The following is a 15288-nucleotide window of genomic DNA, read 5'->3' on the forward strand; positions in this document are numbered from 1 at the left end:
AAGTTGACTTTCGTTAACCAAAAAATAAAACATTGACGCCAAAGATTATAAACAATTTTAGGGACTAAAATGCTAAATCTAAACTCTGATCCAAAGTATAATTTTTCTTTTATAAATTTGTATTATATATGTTATTTTTACTAATTTTAAAAGGATGTCAATTTGAGGCTAATTTAATAGATGTATCTAACCATACCTTGGCACTCGAAAAACTATTCATACATCATAGTTTTGAAGGAGAACTTGCCATTTATAAACTTCAAGAAACCTTTTAGTTTTAATATTTTTAAATTTTGGTCATCAATTTTTTTTTTTTTTAAATTTTGGTAATCAATTTTTTTTCTTTTAAAAAAATTTGGAATTCAACTTGATCCGAATATGTGTCTAATTATATAACTTGCACCAAAATATATATTTATTATTTTTATTTATCTATATTTATCTATATTATTTTACTAATTACTTCAAATGTGTTGCGTTACCTTTTTTTAGGGGGAAAAAAAAAACTTTCGTCCGGAGTGAGTACTAGTAGAGTTCTATTGGTAACGCCCAAAGTATTAAATTCTATAATCTTTATAAGGAAATGCAAATCCACAACCAAAATATAATATTAGCTAGGTACAACTGGACGATTTAATTGTTTTTTCAATATCACTTTTTTTTTAAAATTTTTTTTTGTATAAAAAAAAGAAATAAAAAAGGCAAAATGAAATTTAGGTTCATATGAATTTAAGAAACAAAATTTTCTTTAATATTATTATATTGTTACATATTATTTAGTATGCAATTGAATATTATATCCAAAATAAGAATCTCAATAAAAATTTGAGTTGTACTTATTGTTAACTGTGTGCAACTTTAAAATAAGTAGTTGATTAAACATGAAATATGGTACATTTTTAGTCTTAAATTAAATCTTTATTTATTATTAATGAGATATATACAAGTCATTTATGCCCGTTTACATTTATTCTTTTATGACTAGAAGATGTTTGATATTTGTTGACAGATTTTATATCAAATAAATAAAAAGTAGATTTTCTATATAAAAAAAAAGGCGTGATAGGTTTTTAGTGGGCTGCAGCTGGTTGGGTTTGACTCGATTACTATGCAAAACTAACTAGAGCTGAACCGACCATTGAGTAAAGAAAAACTGAAAATCGAAATCGAACCGGTAGAACCCTAAATTCTAGCACTCTAGTTTTAAAAATGTTTTTCAATAAACTTCAAGGTTGTTGCCAAACACAATATTACAATTGGTGTTTGGGGTGGTTCTATTAAGGGGTGAGAGGCACGTGCTCCTTCTACATCACAAGGTTTCACAATTTTTTTTTTTTAATTAATTATAAAAGATCCGTAGTCTATTTTAAACTATATATTATTTATCTTCCGTAAATGAAAGTTATATGACATTTGTACAGCGACTAGGGCACGTTTTGCTTAGCACAAGGCTGGGATTCGATCCCTTTAAGTAGGTATTTTTTTTCCCTTTTTTAAATTTTGAATATATTATAAATATTATGATAATAGATATTATTAGATCCTCATACTTAGTGTCCATTGACCATAGGTTATGCTCTCATTTTCCAAAGTGTTGTCCTTGTATCTCAACATTACACATTATTAGTATTCATGTAATCCACCTCCTACTTGTCAAATTGACTATAAATAGGAGCATTTGGTGTGTTTTGAAAGATACACATTGATGAGAGATCCACTTCAAATTTTCACTAAATTTTCATAATTTTAGTTATTTTATTGTATTATTGTATTATATTATATTATATTATTTATTATTATATTATAGTTTCTTCATATCCGTTGTGTTCCTCAATTTCACAACACGAGTTTCTGTTGCTACTATCACTGAAGGTAGGGCTTAAAGGTTGGTCGATTTTTTCCTCTTTATTATAATTAATAAATTAAATGTTATTTTGCATATTTAGTACATATTAAATTCCTAATATAAAAACAATATTTTGTGGTAGTGTTGCCATGAAAAACCTTATAAAATTAGAATTTGCGGCTATTGACATTAATGACAATAATTATTTGTCATGGGTGCTCTTCCGAAATTCATCTGGATGCTATGAACTTGGGAGAAACAATTAAAGAAAGAAGCAAGATATCGACAAAGCAAAAACTATGATTTTCCTTCATCATCATCTCCACGAGGGATTAAAATTGAGTATCTTACAATAAAAGATCCCCGTATCTTGTGAAATTTTTTGAAAGAAATGTACAATAAAAAAACAATTATTCTTCCTAAAGCTCGTTATGAGTGGATGCATTTAAGGCTACAAGATTTTAAATCAGTAAGTGATTACAACTCCACATTATTTAAAATTAGTTCAAAGTTGTTGTTATGTGAAGAGAAAATTATTGATACTGATATGTTATAGAATACATTTTCTACATTTCATGTCTCGAATATGCTCCTACAACAGCAATATCGAGAAAAAGGTTTTATACAATATTCTTAACTAATTTCATGTCTTCTCGTGACCGAAAAACATAACGAGCTATTGATGAAGAACTACGAATCTCGACCAACTGGAACAACACCATTCCTTGAAGTGAATGTTAATAATCATAGTTGAGGTCTTGGTCGTGACTGTGGTAGATGAAGAAATAATTATTATTTTCGTGGTGGTCGTTCTAATCATTCAAATATAAGAAAAACCACACAAAATAATGATCACAAAGGAAAAGCTCCACAAGATAAGAGTTCAAAGAGTGTTGAAAATAAATGCTTCCGATGTGGAATGACTGGGCATTGGTCACATACTTGTCATACGTCAAAACACTTAGTTGACCTCTATTAAACCTCCCTGAAGAAAAAAGAGAAAAATGTAAAAGAAAATTTTGCATACCAGGATAATGACATATTTGACCCATCCCATATGACAAATTTGGATGTGACGGACTTTGAATCTCCGAAAGAGAAAATTGGCATAGTCGATAGAACTTCAAGTGTTTCTTTTGACTTTGAGAATATCTAGACTTGTTGATGGAATTTCAAGTGTTTCTTTTGACTTTGAGAATATCTAGACTTAATATTGTTGTTTTCTTTTATCTATCTTCATGTTTTTTAGTAACTTTTGTATATTTTATGTGTTTTTTTATTGTAATTATTTTATTTTAATGAAGAAACATGGATCGTTTTCATATGTTTAAAAAATGAGTAAAGAATATATATGTCTGGCAGACAGTGCAACTACACACACAATAATTACAAATAAAAAATACATTTTCAAATTGACAATGTTAAAAGCAAAAGTAAATATAATATCAGGTTCTATAAACTTGATAGAAGGTTTTAGAAAAACAAATATTATTTTGTCTAGAGGAACAAAATTTACAATTGAAAATGAATTTTTTTTTTAGTCAATAAAGAAAAATCTTCTAAGTATTAAAGATATACGTTGCAAGGTTATCATATTGAGACTGATACTAAGAATAATGCAGAATATCTATATATTATCTCTATTTTCTTAAATAAAAAACGTATATTGGAAAGGTTGTCTGCTTTATCTTCTGGATTGTATTATACTCATATACGAGTAATTGGAACATATGCAACAATGAACTTGAAGTTCATGAATCCAGATATATTTTCTATTTGACATGATAAATTGGGTTATCTAAGGTCTATAATGATGAGAATAATTATTAAGAATTCAAGTGGACATCCATTGAAGAGCCATAAGATTCTTCAATCTAATGAATTATCATGTGATGCTTGCTCTCAAGACAAATTAATAATTAGATCATCACCAGCTAAAGTGGGAACTGAATCACTTGCATATTTAGAACGAATTTATGGTGATATATGTGAACCTATTAACTCACCATGTAGACTATTTAGATATTTTATGGTATTAATAGATGCATCTAGTAGATCGTCACACGTGTGCTTATTATCGAGTTGAAATCTTGCATTTGCAATATTACTTGCTCAAATAATTAAGTTAAGAGCACAATTTCTTGATTATATAATTAAGACCATTCATCTTGATAATGCTGGTGAATTTACATCCCAAGTCTTTGATAATTATTGTATGTCAATTGGGATAAATATTGAACATCTTGTAGCTCATGTTTATACACAAAATGGTTTAGCAAAATCATTTATAAACGTTTGCAATTAATTGTAAGACCATTAATTATAAGAGCTAAGTTTCCTTTATCTATATGGGGACATGCTATTTTGCATGCATCGTCACTTATTTTGCATGCAGCATCACTTGTACGTACTAGGCCAATAGCTTATCATAAGTACTTGCTATTACAATTAGCTTATGATCATGAGCCAAATAGTTTCCATCTGAGAATTTTTTGATGTGCAGTATATGTTCTAATTGCTCCATCACAACCCACTAAGATGGGTCCTCAAAGAAGGTTAGGAATATATGTTGGATATGATTCCTCATCAATTAATCTTGAACCCCTAACAGGTGATGTATTTACTGTACGATTTGCCGATTGTCATTTTAATGAGACAAATTTTTCAACATTAGGGGAGGAATTAAGAAATTGGAAAAAGAAATTACATAGAATGAATCGTTATTGTCTTATTTAGAACACCGTATAGATCAATGTGAACCTGAAGTTCAAAAAATAATTCATTTGCAAAATATAGCAAATCAAAGATGCAAAGTAACTAAGTCACATATACCAGCTACAAATGTTTCATAAAAAATTGATATCCCAACACAACAATTGTCATTAATGAGTCTGGAATATGCTAGAAGCATGGTAGACCAGGTTCCAAAGATAAAAATCCTTTAAAAGAAAAAGAATTAATAGCAAAAAAGACTTGGTTGAGGATATTAATACCCATGAAGAAATCCTTGACATGATTAGTGAGAAAGGTGAAATATCTAAAGATAGTAATGATATTTCAATAAACTATGTCATGACAGAAAAAAGATAGAATCGAACTAATGTAGTTATTCATAACATTTTTGCGTATAATGTTGCTCTTGATATTATATCTGAAAATGAGAATCCTGAACCAAAATCTATTGAACAATGTTTTGGAAAGAAGCAATTGATGCATAATTAAACTCATTTTCAAAATGGAAAGTTTTTGGATCAGTAGTTCGAACACCAGAAGGTGTCAAACCTGTGAGACACAAATGAATATTTGAGAAAAATAAATGAAAATAATGAGGTCTCAAGATCCAAAACAAGACTAGTTACACAAGGTTTTTCACAAAGACCTGGTATTGATTATGGGAGACATATTCTTTAGTGGTAGATGCAATTACACTAAGATATTTAATTGATCTACTGTGTTTGAAAGTTAGGATATGCATCTTATGGATGTACTTATATGGATCTCTTGATAAAAATATTTATATGAGAATCCCAGAAGAATTTAAGATACCTGAAACATATACATCAAATTTTTGGGAATAATATTCAATAAAGTTACAGAGATCACTATATGGATTGAAACAATCAAGAAAGAAGGATATCAAAATAATCCAATATATTCGTGTATTATTATAAAGAAATCATAATCAGGATTTGCTATTATAATTGTATATGTTGATGAGTTGAATATAATTGGAACTCCTGAAGAGCTTTCAAAGGCAATAGAATATATTAAGAAAGAATTTGAGATGAAATATATCAGTTTTTTTTTTTTTGTCTTGGTTTGCAAATTGAGCATTTAGTAGATGGAACATTTATATATCAATCAACTTATACAGGAAAATTTTTGAAAAGATTTTATATCGACAAAACACATCCATTAAATATTCCAGTGGAAGTTCGTTAATTGGATATATAGAAAGATATATTTCGACCTTGGGATGATAATGAATAACTTCTTAGTCCTGAAGTACCATGTCTTAGTGCAATTAGTGCACTTATGTATCTTGCTAATAATACAAGACCCGATATTGCATTTTCAGTAAATTCATTAGCTAGATATAGTTCTTCTCCTATAAAAAGGCATTGGAACTCCGAAGAACAATCGATATGAGTTTTTTTTATTCAAATAAAACAAATTTTGACTTAGTTGGTTATGCACATTATGGATATTTATCCGTTACACACAAAGCTAAATGTCAAATAAGTTATCTGTTCACATGTGAGGGAACTGCTATATCATGACGATCGGTGAAATAGACCATAATGGCCACTTACTCAAATCATGCTGAAATTCTTGCAATTCACGAGGCTAGTTGAAAATGTGTATGGCTAAGATAAAAAACTCAACACATTTGTGAAACATGTGATTTGTCTTCTAATAAAAATTTTCCAACAACATTATACGAAAACAACACAGCTTGCATAGCCCAATCAAAGGAGGATATATTAAAGAAGATAGAACAAATTATATTTCACCAAAGTTTTTCTACACTCATGATCTAAAAAGAAAATGACGACATCATTGTACAATAAATTTGTTAGAAGGATAACCTAATAGATTTATTTACAAAGACATTACCAACCGCAACTTTTGAAAAATTGGTGAACAACATTGGAATGCAGCAACCTAAAGATCTTAAGTGATATTTTCATGAGGTGGAGTAGATATATTGTATTCTTTTAGGAGTATATATTATATGAAATATACACTCATTTTTCTTCACTAGGATTTTTCCTAGTAAGGTTTTAACGATACATATTTATCATATATATATATATAGACATCTAAAAGGGAGTATTATAAATATTATAAAAAATAGATACCATTGCTTAATGTCCTAAAAGTCATGTGTCAATTTTCACGTCCATGTACCTTGTAGTTATTCATGCTTGGTGTCCATGTAAGATTACATACTATTTGTTACTTTGCTATAAATAGTGGCATTTGGTGGGCTTTTAAATAACACATAGAAGAAATCTACTTTAACTTTTCACAAAATTTTCATAATTTTAGTTATTTTATAATTTTAGTTATATATTTTATTATAATATATTTTCTCCATATCCTTTGTGCTCCTCAATTTCACTAACGTATAGGTATTTCTTAATAAATGTCGTTTGCTATCCAATTTAAAGATGGTACTTTTTCCTCCATTGTATACTCCTCTTGACATTCTTTCTAAGTTTTGGACAAGATTCTTGGCTATAGTAGCATTTTTGTTTCCATACTTTCTTTAGATCTTTTTCATAGTTTTCACATAATTATGTTTGTTCCCTATGGACATACTTAAAATAGAATAATCAAGTACAATATCCCTTCATTGTATTTGTTTAGTTTATTGATGATAAGGTCTATATATCATTTCTTGTAAAATTATTTCTGTTTCTAAGTTTTATTTTCCTATATTTATTGGTAGAAAGCTAATAAATTGAAAATAAGGTTGCGAGTGTTATGTTTAAAGTGGACAATACCATATTATTATTATGAATATATAATTTATTATTAAGAATTTATTCTACATGAAAATATTTTCTACCTCATCCTCCTTCTTTTATTTATATATTTGATAACATAAACTTTATGAAATTTAACAAAAAATTATTAATTTATTTAATAGCATTTTATTTTTTCCCTACTAAAAATTATATGCTTAATTATTGACCTCCTTTTTAACTATTTTATTTCAAATTAAAAAAAAAAATGTTAACTAAAGTGCATGGATGAGTCAACTACATCAATTTGAACATAGCTAAAAGTTATTAAGACATATACATTCAAATAAGACATTAAAGAATCAAATTCTCCACATCTCATATCATAAAAATGATGAAATGATACTATTATGATAGATTATAGCATTGCATAATCTAAAATGATGAAATGCTAGCAACATAATGTTAAAATATTTAAAAAAAAAAAAAAAAAACGAGAATGAAATAAAAACTTATTAATTAAAATGAAGAGTGAAAAGTCTGTTCTATGAATTTAATTAATTATCTTATAAGATTAATCGGGAGGGATGAAAGCCAAAAAACTGATTTAGCCTTTTGTAACGAAAATGACCCCTTTTTGGTAATATGGGTGTCCCAATTTAATAGGTTACCTCTCCTCCAAATAAGAGCCAATAAATTTACTCTCCTTTCTTAAAAATTAGGCTTCCCCAATGCCCTTTATAATTCTTCTTCATTTCTCACCAACTCCATTCTCATTTTTGCCATGGCTCTCCTCCTTCAAGCTCCTCTGTTTGCTCTGTTTTTCCTCACAGCCTTCTCTCTTTCTCTGTCGTTACCATGGAATTCCTCATCCATTGATAAATCTGGCCGGAACCCATCATCCGAGGCGCTGTTGTTGACTTCTGGCGATTCTTCCGGCCGGCCATCTCGCCGGAAAAACACAATTTTCGGTGCCCCTTGTGGGCTCTGTGGCCAAGTGATTTTTTACTCTGAAGCTCTTAATCACCATTACAATTACCATTTCTTGCAGAATGAGCTTGCTTCTTTTGGAGGCCGCTCAAATCCTCGCTCTGGTAGCTCTCAGCGACCGCCGTTATGGACCAATTATTTCCATGGCCAAGCCTCTGCTTCTCGAGAACCCCAACTGACGATGTCGCCGCCTTTGAGAAGCTATTCCGGCGCCGCCATCGACATGGCTCACTTGCTTCCGCTTCATCCATTGTTGGCCCAACCTCCACCGCCGCCGCGGACCACCACCGCCAACGGTATTAACTTTCAACAGAATCAGGTGGCGGCACGGCAGAGGAGGCAGGGGAATCAAGTCCGACGGAATAACGGCGGCGCGATGGCGGTTGGTGGCCGGACGGAGGCGGAGCAGCATCCACCCCAAGATGTGATTGATCTGAATTGCGAGGAGAATGATTGTAGCTCTGATGGTTCAGAAGGCTTGGATTTGACATTGAGTCTCTAAATAAGTTTATGTTTTTTTTTTTAGTTTTTTTTTTTTCATTTTATTTTTATGGGAGTTTTTCTATCTGCCTTTTGGTGGAGAACAGAAATGATCGTGACGATGGATTAACTATGATGTTTGTCTTCCATTAATAATTTTTTTCTTCCCTTTATCCCCTCTGAGCTTTCTTAATTTTTTTTTAAATACATTTTTACTCTCTAAATTTAGATTTATTAGTTTTCAAAATATTATGGTCTTTAAAACTTAAAGCTTAATTTCACTTGCTTCCCTAGGTTTCAAAACGTTGTTTCAGGATTGAAGTTTGAATTTTGTTTAAATTTTATTCCAGATTTTAAGGTTTACATTCATAATCTCACTTTTTAACTAAATACTCATGTTCAATCTCTAGTATTAATATCAACTAATTAATTTAAAAGAATTATCATTAATTAAGTTTTACTACTTTTCTCATTACTTAGTAAAATTATTTTTAAAATTTTACTTCATAAAAATAAGTATCTAACAAAACTATCGAAGTTTAAAAGTATAATTCTTAAAACCTTAGGACCAGATTGAAACAAACTTAAACTACAAGTGTAAAGTTGTAACATTTTGAAACTCAGGGAATATTTAAGTGTTGTATTGGTTATTGTAGTATGTGGTCATTCTAGTTTGAAGTTTATAATTATTTATGTTTGGGTGCAGATTATTTTAGTTTGGTTATAATAGTTTGTGTTTGAGTGCATAGTATTTTAATCTAAGTAAGAAATAGTAAACACTGTAACAAAGAGGAGAAGAGAGGATGAATAGAAAATATTAAACACGGTAACAAATAGTAAATACTATAACAAATAGGGATTTAAAATAGTAATGTTGTAGTTAATTGTAGGTTATAATAATTGGAAACACGAACTATTATAACAGTAGATACAATGGGTTACTTTTAGGGCTAATAAAATTGGAAATATAGCAAAATCTATCAATGATAAACTTTATTGCTAATAGGCTCTTATAGGTGGTATAGTCTATCATTGATAGACTGCGAGAACTGGATCTAAATTATGCTATTTCTGCAAATTCTTTGTATTGAGTTATATCTACTAATAATTTGAGTCTGATTGCTACCTTTACAAATGCATCTATCATCAATGGAGCGCCAAACATGCAGTGAGCTATAATAATCTATTCCACTTGAAGTTGGTGGCCCAAACATCTCATTTAGGGACTAAATTGAAATCAAACTCAAAATTTAAGTACTAAAAGTGTAATATTTTAAAACTTACGAGCCAAATAAAAAATTAAATTCAAAGGTTTTTTCCCTAAAGGCAACTTCGTACAAAGGTAAGTAAAAAGTGTCCTTATTAATGAGTTCAGTTGTGTTTTTATGAACTTTGTATGTACATGCGAGTTTGAAATAATATAAGACAGGTTTAAATGTTTTTTGTTTGTTTTTTTTTTCTTTTGAAGCAAAACAAACTAAGGAATTACACCAAAGAATAATAACAAAACAAACCACTCTAAAAAAAGAGAAGAAATAAGAGATGATGTATGCTCTTCTAACCCCTTCTCGCAAGGGAAAGTGTGAGGAAGTTGAAATGTAAACGTTACTTTGCTTTCCCTTAAAAAAAAGGTTACTTTGATTTCCATGCTTTTTGTTCATTTTTGGTTTAGTATTTTTTAAATGTACATCTTCGTCTCTAGTTTTTAGTTCATTTTACTCTATTTGTACTTTTGAAATATTCATTTTAATCTTTAACTTTCACCCTCGATTCAGTTTGGGATAATAATCAGAAATAGCACTTCAAAAATTTCCACATTTCACAAATATCACCATTTTTAGTGCTATTTCTTATAATTACCATCCATTTTGGTTTTTCTACTATTAAAAAGGGACCATTTTGATAACTTAAATATGAATTAAGGGACCCAAATGATTACTTTTTTTGAGTACAAAAGCCAAAATAAACATTTTAATAGGGAAAAATAAATAAAAGTTAAAAATACATGCATTAGAATGATCATTTTAAAAGTATAGAAACCAAAAAAATCAAAGTAAAGAGCCAAGAGACCAAAGTAATATTTAAACACATTGTTGAAATGCCTTGAATCTGTTTGCTGGCGCTTCGAACAACCTAGTATGGGGGTCTCGCTATTATGAATTTATTCTACATGAAAATATTCTTCCTCTACCCGTGAACATAGCTAACACACTGTTAGTGAATCACGTATATCTGTGTGTCGATCTTCCCTACTCTACGTTCCTTTTGTGTTCTTTAATTATCGATTTCACAACACACATGATATATTTTTTTTTATAAAGACAAAAAATTGTGTATATTTTTTTTCTAAAATATATATATATAGATTCACATGAGGGTCAAGGGTACGTGCTCCCCTCAAATTATTAGTTTTTGTATTTTTAATATAATTTAGAAATATTAATTACTAATATATATAAGTAAATTTACTAAAAGCATATGTTGAGTGAAAATTTAACTTTCAACTTTCAAAATAAAGAGGGAACCAACTTTTTTGGTTGGAGAATCCCACATTAGAAAATTTGGTGTTGGAAGTCTCCTTTATGTACTTCAACCTTGTATTTTGGGTTTGGGCCCCAAGGGATACCTATGTTTTGGAGGGAGTGAGAAGACCCACCAATATGAGTTCGGTGGATATCCCACACGTGCGCCACCGTCCGGTCGGGTGAGGCACGTGTGTGTGATGATTATTTTTAATAAAAATATTATTTTATTTATTACTATTGTTATTATTTTTTTTTTAACCAGAAAAAAGGGAGAAATGGTCTGTTCGCTCGCGCGTTTCGTCTGTCCATCCGTAACGTCCGCGCACATTTCACTCCCTACCGTTGCCCATCCATAACGTCTGCACACGTTTCGCTCCCTACCGTTTGACGCTGAAAGCCTATAAAAAGGCAAGGCCTTCCGTAGTTCGTAAGACACAAAATTCATTTTTCTTAATTTCCCACTTCATTTTCCTCTCCTCATCCATCTTAGCTTTTCGAGCAGTTAGTTTAGAAAGGGTGTACGTTCCGATCGGTTTTCATTTGGTTGTTTTATCCTGGGGATGAAGTGGCAATTTTCAGACCTGCTTGCACACTTCGACAAAGCCGCGAAACATCTAACGAGAGCGAGCTCCGCGACTCAGCCTATAACGAGTTTTTGTTTTGCAGGTTTTACTCTTCGCTTGACTACTATGCCTTAACAGTTTATAGTTTGTCGTTCTGAGGGCCCTACCGTTTCCAATAGTATCATAATTCCTATGTGTATCATTTTTATTATAATTTAGAAGTATTAATTACTAATGTATATAAGTAAATTTACTAAAAGTATCATAATTCCTATTTGTAGCGTTGGTACTAGACCAAAGTAGAATAAAGAAAAGGGATTATTATAAATTTAATTTCTTTCTAATACTTATTTTCATAAATGTCCAAACTTTTTGATATTTTCGTATATAAGATTTAATGAATTTTTTGTACTAGAATACCCTTAAATGTGGTGGGCGGCTGGGGAGAGAATGTGACATATTTTATTTATTTGGTTAATTGGAGATAGAAATGCATTTAATGAAATTTTCTTTTCTACTTACGTTAGTTTTACGTATCAACTTATTGATTTTTTTTTTTGATAGATTCATGGTTATTTAAAATATATGTTAGAACATTTTGTTAGATGTTTGAAAATACTCTAACTAATATATGAAATATACTATAGTTTATAAATTAGAGATTGACTTAATGTTTGACATAAATCACAGTATAAACCAATATATGCAATATACTATATATAAATCTCATTGGCTTATTGTTCGATATAAATCACAGTATATATCATAAGTTTCATTTATATGATATTATATATATAATATATACCATCTATAAAACACAGACACAGATATGGTTGTACGATCTGATACGACGATTCGTCAATTTCTAAAAAACTAAGATACGGATACGTATAAGGATACGTCATTTTTTATATATTTTTTTAATATATATATTTCTAAAAAAACGAGGATACTGATACATTGAAGATACATTTTTTTTTTCTTAAAAAAATCTAGGATATAGATAAATTTAGTATACAAGTTAATAACAATAGCACAAAATAGAATACAAATACTGAAATATAATACAAAAAAAGCAACATCTAAGATGTTGAAGTACAATAATTAATAAAATGCAATAGAAAAGTGATTCATATTACAAAGAAGAAGAAGAAGATTAAAGGAGAAGTATGAAGATAAACGAAGAACTTCTTCATTGATTTTTTTAAAATATCCAAATGGTTTATATTTTGATGAACTTTGCAGGGACTCAAATGTGAAGATGAAGATTAGATGATTCTAGGGTTTGGTCTTTTATTTATTTATTTTTCTTTTAGTTTTGGACTCAAGTAGTGAGCTATTTAAATAGGTTATCTAGTTTTAGATTGAGAAATTTTAGATGAGTTGCTTGTCCTTTTTCTTTGAAAAAAGGTACGCGTAGAAATAGATACGTCAAATCGCGTTTCAAATACATATCTGGAAAGTATCTGGAAATATCGATATCCAATATGTGTCTGATACGGATTCTTTGCCTCACATGAAGTATGATACCATTTAAGTAGTCAAAAATCCCAACAATCAAAATTTGTTGTGGTGGAGAGAATGAGAGAATGAGTAGAAATTTTGAAAAAAAAATTGGTTGAAATAAATCTTGCACGTGAATGAAGGGAACTTTTGAATTTATTTTTTAAATATGTATAATTAATTATAGGTTTAGGATAAAAAATATAATTAGACCCTAATTTTACTTTGTCCGATTCCCAAATATGAAATGAAAGAAATAAAAATAGGAAGTAAGTTATTTTAGGTTGCACTAGATGAAAATTAAAATATTTAATGCAATTTTGTTTGGTCTTCCCTCTTCAAAGGTGTTTTTTTTTTTTGAAAAAAAAAAAAAAACTAGAGAAGCTTCCAATCTCAATAACATTCTATTGTAATGTTTATTATTATTATTATTATTTTTATATATAATTGACATATTTCGAAATTAAAGTTATGAAGTAATTTCTTCGTCATTCATCAAGGAGATTCCATCTAATTTTGCTTCTATTTTCTTTGAACTTTGCCTATGAAGTACAAATACTTCATGTGAGGCAAAGAATAGACATGATATTGATACTTCCAAATACTTCTCAGATACGTATCTGACACGCGATTTGACGTGTTTTTTTTATAGAAAAAAAACAAGCAACTCATCTAATCTTTCCCAATTAAAACTAGGCAACTTATTTAAAAAGCTCACTACTCAAGTCCAAAACCAAAAGAAAAAAAGAAATAAATAACAGACCAGGCCCTAGACTAGAATCATGTAATCTCCATCTTCACATTTGAGTCCTCACAAAATCCACCAAAATATAAACTATTTGGATATCTTTAACAATTCAATGAAGATCAAGTTCTTCGTTTATCTTCATACTTCTCTCTCTAATCTTCTTATTCTTCTTCTTTGCAATATAAGTCACTTTTCTATTGCATTTTATTAACTATTATACTTCAACATCTTAGATGATGCTTTTTTTGTATTGTATTTCAGTGTTTGTATTCTATTTTGTGCTATTGTCATTAACTTGTATGCTAAATTTATCTATATCCTAGATTTTTTTAAAGAAAAAGAAAATGTATCTTTAACGTATCAATATCCTCGATTTTTAGAAATATATATATTTAAAAAATATATAAAAAAATGACATATCCTTAGATGTATCCGTATCTTAGTTTTTTTAAAATTAACGAATTGTCATATCTGATCGTATCCATATCGTATTCTGTGTCTTTGCTTCATAGAATTTTGCCCTAGGGTCTGTAACGTTGTTGCTAACAAAACATCGAAGTTAGCTAGGAGCAATTGCTTGAGTAATGTTTGGTTATATTCCTTACCTGATTTATTTGCTAATGTTGTTTCCTTGGACATTTGTTGTAATTTGGCCTTCGTAGCGTTATTATACAAAATATCGTATCATTGACGAGTAAATTTCAAATTCTTAATCTTTTTTAGCTTTTATAATTTTAAATCTATATAATAAATCTTAATATTTTTATTGTGAATATTTTCATAAAGTTAACACTAAATCAATATGTAAAGATATTTTAAAGAAAAACAACAATAGATATGAGAATATAGATTCGTCATCTTCAATTACACTTATATATTATGTTCCTGTATAAAATTTTTGGATCCGCCACTAGCTTATCTTTACCATAATGCAATTGGTTAGGGTATAATGTTTTCAACTAAAATAATAGAAGTTTGAGTCTCCACTCCACGTGCTATTAGGCGTGCTATTGAACTAAGAAAACATTTTAAAAAGAAAAGTTTGTCACATAGTTGGACCACTAAATAGGACTGCAGAAAATGAGTCACCCATAACGTATGCAAGTATTTTTCTTGAAATATAGATCACAATAATTAATGGCAGATCTAGAACTTTACATGA

The sequence above is a fragment of the Benincasa hispida genome, chromosome 1 (assembly GCF_009727055.1).
Source record: "Benincasa hispida cultivar B227 chromosome 1, ASM972705v1, whole genome shotgun sequence".
Lineage (NCBI taxonomy): Eukaryota > Viridiplantae > Streptophyta > Magnoliopsida > Cucurbitales > Cucurbitaceae > Benincasa > Benincasa hispida.